The following is a 6,030-nucleotide window of genomic DNA, read 5'->3' as shown; positions in this document are numbered from 1 at the left end:
ACGTAAGCGTTCAGATAGAGGTTATCACGCGAGTGGGTTTGGGGATGGTAAATACCCTTTATTAAGAATACACATTGTGTTCATTATGTGTGCTTATGTTTTACATTGACTTATAAATACATTTGCGTAAATCCGACGCCGATTTACATTTTGGAAACCGGATTCTACGTTCAACCTACATGAACATTGAAGTCAATTCAGTAATTACAGCGTCTATTGTAGTCAGAGCTGGATATTATTATCAGTTTTAGTAAAATTCAGGGATGTATGCGGCTGAGTGTGAAACGTCCTGTAAACACTAGCACACAAATTGATTACTGCATTCTATCCGTTTATATCCGGGTCAAAATTCATCTTCAGCAGCCAACCCGGGCCATGCTTCCCACACCCCTTGAAGACCCGGGTTAGAATTGGTCTTCAGCAAACCATGCTTGTCGTGAGAGGCGACTAACAGCATAGTTTGGTCAGGTTCGCTGACTTGGTTGATGCACATCAACGTATCCAAATTGCCTATGTCAGTGTCAATCACTGGATTGTCTGGTCCAGACTCGAATATATATATAGGCGGGCCCATTCACAAAGCTGTCTTATCTAAGACAAATCTTAGCGACTTACGACAAAAATCACGCCTGCTATTCTATTCTAATCTATAACTGTTAGTTTACGACACTGGGCCTAGATTTTCGAAACGATCTTAGCTAAGATAAATCCTATCGTAACTCTGACAGAAAACTTATTTGTGTTAGAGGTTGAGAAAGCGGGGGTGTTTCCCAATGACGACATGGGGATTTCCAAACCGCCAGCAATAACAACATGGAGAAGTGACACGGAATTCATGATCACATTGTAAGGTCACACTGTTTTACACGGAACTATATTGTACGGTTTATTTGTATAAAATGTTTAACGCCGCACTCAGCAGTATTCCAGTTTGTGACAGAAGCAAGACGATAGTGAATTATATATTTTCAATGAATATTGCTAACAGTGACAATTTATATGTAGATAAAACGATTATGAGATGCTAGAAAGAGCAGTGATGTTTTATTATAAATAATACAATTTACTAAAGATATATAATATAATGTATATTCAGGTTCCATTCAACAACGAATTGATCCGATCGTTAACCACACTTTTGAGTTTACATCAAATACAAACAGCTTTTTCTTTTTACTCTGTACGCTTACAAAGAGAAATATTCCAGCCAGTGTAGTGGGAGTGAACTGTAATCATGGGACGTCAGTCAGAAAGACATATAACGTATGTTTGCAATCCATAACACTTCTGTTATGGCTTCTGTCAGTAACATAAGCTTGATTTTTTTCCTCTTATCATGAAATATAAATTCATTTATCATATAATGGGTAGGTTTCTCGGCCGGATAAAGCCAACGGATAAAAACGACATCCGTTGGGGTCATACGCGGATAGAGATGCAAATATCAAAGGTCAAGTAGGGACTACTGTTTATAAACAAACATGGCGTCGCCCTCGTCATTCGGCGATCGAGTCAGAATTAACCATCGTGAATCTGGATAAACTACATGGATAATTGCTATCATTATCAAAAGAACAGTCCAATATACTGAAAATCAGTGTCTAACTGTGACGTAGCTAAGGCATTTTATAAGTTTTGGCAACTTTGGAGATATAAATTTCGAAACAATTTTGCGAGGGCACGAGGCCTAGCCAAACGGGATTAGTAGCCACATCTGTGCTTGTAGACCTCTGCGGCTTGAAACCTTCTCCACCAATTAAAATAGTTGGATTTGGCCGAAATATGTTTGCATTGTTACCTTGTTTTGTTTTGTCGCTGTGTGTACATCTGACTACACTTCTTAACGTTATGACAGGACAGACCGACTGTCAACAACGTTTGACCGTGGCCGTGACGTCTCATAGACTAGGGTTAGAGTAGCTTCCCTTTGACAAAGGGCAGATACTCTAGCGGACAGACCGATGGATTGCCGCGGAAGGCAATTAAAAACAATTGTTGTTTTGCGTATATGTTGCTTCGCCACTTTATAGGAAACAGATTTCAGTTTGAACTATATTGGCTAGTGTCACAGTCCGACTGACACATCACTTATCCTGTGACGTAATAAATATTAATGCGCCCATTCCAGGAAAACTTGCATGTTTCGGTAATGTTTGCGAGAGAGGGAAAGCGATTTTGAAGCACAGAATTAAAGAATGACATTATATGATAAAGAGGTTATCACGCTTGTGTGTTTGGGGATGGTAAATATCCTGTATTAGGAATAAACACTATGTATTTAGCTCGCCAAGGCTCGCTAAATACAATGTTTATTCCTAATACAGGATATTTACCATCCCCAAACACACAAGCGTGATAACCTCTATGGATTAAATGTTCTCAGACTGCATACCATCCAAATATACATAAGCGACTATGTGCCCATTCAAATACGCTACATTTCAGTATTACCATCTATTATTGTACACCAAAGGGACACCACTCTTAGTCACAATCGGTATATACGATGTTTCTGTCGTGTTTTCTATGATCTGTTGTACATGTTTTGAAAGTGCAAGCGGAAACTACACGGTCTTGTAGTCGGACATAATACAGTAGACCCATATTGTCAAATCGTTTTCTTCAACATGCCGTCTTTTTACAGCTATTTAACCATCATTAGCTTCAAAGACAGGTCCGACCCTGTCTTAATTGTTGCTGCTTGCGGCGTTAAAAGAACAAACTACTGCCTTCGGTGTAAGGTATTTTCTTAAACAAGCTAAACGAATGTAGGTGATTATGTTTCTAGGTTTGTCACCACCATTTCCGCGCTAGTGAGGTTCACCAAAGTACTAAACGTCTGAGACCTGCATCACGTTCAGCTGACACGTCGTGATGGAACAAGAACATTGTTCAAAGCGGCGTAAATCTAAGTCACTCAATGACACTTTTTTCAGATGAAGGCAGATAGGTTCTGGGAGCCATGTGTCTGAGCACCTATATTTACGAGTCCACGGGCACGTTACACTAATGCAACACAACCATATAACTTCAAAAAACTGTTAATAAAAGTACAGGTATCAATCGGTTTATTTGGTAATAAGACCTCAGGCTCACGTACAGATATATACAATTTAGTTTCACATCAAGTGTTGCATGATATGATATTTACAGGTAAGAAGAACGAAGACAGATAGCATCTTAAACATAATTGGCTAAGTTCTCAAGACAGGTTACATTGGAAGAGTTTAACATTCTGACTAGTATGTCTTTACGATTATTACCAGTAATAAAGTCTAAATATGGGAAATATTTTGAGCGAATATCTTCATAAATAGGGCAAACAAGAACTAAATGAATTTCATTTTTAAATGCCCTTAACTTGCTCAATGGACAAAACCGGAGTGTATTATCGATGCCATCCCTCCTTCCCGTGTTGTGCATAATTCCCAGTTCTCCAATACGTAAAGGGGTAAGCGTGCGTCGTTTTTCTTTTGATTATACATTTAATAGATACGGTTCAAGTGGTAATGATGTCTTAAATAATGAATACAGTTCTCATTTCTCATCCAGACACTTCAGAATACCATGTTTGAACATGACAGTCCTCAGCCCTCAGAATAAACTCACTTATAAAATATTCAGGATCACCAGCACCTAAAAATTACCACACATGTCCGAAGCCATGATAATATAACATATTCTTAATAGCAGAAACCCATGTATTCCTACCAACGGCATCATACCTAACTAACATATCGTAACACCGTTTTGGAAATCTCTCTTGGGACATGTTAAGAAGCTTAAGCCAGTATCTTAAACATATTGTGTAAGAAACAATATAAATACCATATCGACCACATTCTCCGAGCACTGCAACATTTGTAGATTTGGAACTAATACCCAAACACCCCAAATCTCCGAACCATATAAAATAATAGGTTTGAATTGAGTCGAACATTTTAAACAACGCTTTAGGAGCTATATTTCGAAGTTTATAACCGAGCTGTTTTATAGGAATTAAACCTTTACTTGCTTTCAAAACTTATGTCGGAACTGTTCTCGGCCAACACAGCCTGCTTAAAAATATAATACCAAAATAACAGGTATAAAACAATACAGAATGAGAGATGAGTTGGTTAGTATACTGAGGAAGGAACTGATGCTTCGATAGGATTTTACTGCAGGCTCACTTGGTGTGAATCACTATATTTACTCTGGTAGCTGTGAATGACCGTGGAAGTTGTCCGGGGTCCGGGGGTTATCGTAACCAATGAGATGAAATATTTTTTGTGTCGCGTGAAGTGTTTAAACATTAGATCATTCAATATTTTTGATCGCATTGCTAATAATTTCAAAAAGCCGATATTTTTTTATACCGGATATTGAAGAGTTAGCTCCCTTGTACCACTATCCAGTGCTTGAGCGCGTGTCGGGAAATGTTTGTTGTTGAAGCCGCAGTCAGAACTATTCCAGCAATATTACTGTGGCATGTAAGTCATCGAGCCTGGACCAGAAAAACCAGTGATTGATAGTTACAGATCACCAAGGTTACCGTACATCGAATCTTCAGTGGTTCTCACTTTCTGCAGACCCAGGATTGATCCTTTCTATGATAAATACATAGCGTGATTTGCACATTTTAAGAATGCACTAAATATGTTTTACATGTTGGTTATTAAAATAAAAGGGAACATCTCACTTAACCCAGTAATAGACCTCATTTGACCAGCACTAAAGGCAGTACTAATTTGCACTTGACCAGCACTTATTGCACTAATATTCCCCACTTGATCAGCTCTTAATGCACTAATATTCCCCACTTGACGAGCACTTTATGCACTAATATTCCCCAATTGACCAGCACTTAATACTCTAATATTCCCCACTTGACCAGCACTTAATGCACTAATATTCCCCACATGACAGGTGATACTTCAGCTACATGACGGCGACCTTGTCTATAACCCAATCTGGACCTGTCTAACCAGTGATTGATATTATGAGCAACGTCCTGCGGTCAACAAAGCCTGGCCCCCACCATCCACTAAATTGCCTAATGTGACCAGCATTGGTTGCTGAGGACATCTCAACAAGGGGGAAACATGCTTTAAAAACTATGAATATCATGGTGACACACCCGTATTCTTATCGATTGATAAGTCCTGTCTCTGGTGACATATTCAGGATGCAAGAAAGACGCATTGTCCCCTTCGTCATGAACTCAGTTTACAATTAAATGTGAACAAATAGTAATTAAAGTATAGGAAAACATACCGACTCCAATAACACGTATTTCTCAGTGCAGATGCAACACAACAGTATATGTATGTTATTCAAGACAACTGAGTTATGGAAATAATATGCTTATTATTCAAATACTGCCATTTAAAAACCCGTGATAGCTTTAAGTACAACACCGTGCCCCCTTCCCCAACATCTATCACAACTGTCATAAATATTAGCTTTACATACGATGAGTGACGGGCCTGAAGTCCGGCCTCTGTACTACTAGAGCCGTAACAAGAATGATGACGACTATTAGACGACAAAGACCGTAGGTGTTGCGGGACGCCAAGGGGGCTGAGCTTTAAATGAATTATGTAACGAGGCGGCCGTGGTTATACAGCCATCATATTCTGACTTGGTAAATTAATTTCCGTCAGCTGAGCAATCAAGGGGTCTTTTGTTCTTGCAACATCACAGAGATACACGGGACTTACCCATTGATTGATTACCTGCCTGACAGGACTGGTGTGCCCATACAGGCCCGCCACAATACTACGTCACGCACTGCCTCACGTACAGTCACGTCGATATACCACGTCACGCACTGCCTCACGTACAGTCACGTCGATATACCACGTCACGTAGTGCCCCACATAGGTACGCTGATATACGACGTCACGTAGTGCTCCACATAGTTACGCTGATATTCGACGTCACGTAGTGCTCCACATAGTAACGCTGATATACGACGTCACGTAGTGCCCCACATAGTTACGCTGATATACGACGTCACGTAGTGCTCCACATAGTGCTCCACATAGT

The sequence above is a fragment of the Haliotis rufescens genome, unplaced genomic scaffold (assembly GCF_023055435.1).
Source record: "Haliotis rufescens isolate VD_foot unplaced genomic scaffold, xgHalRufe1.0.p SCAF_4, whole genome shotgun sequence".
Taxonomy (NCBI): Eukaryota; Metazoa; Mollusca; class Gastropoda; order Lepetellida; family Haliotidae; genus Haliotis; species Haliotis rufescens.
Note: the sequence above shows the minus strand (reverse complement) of the source record.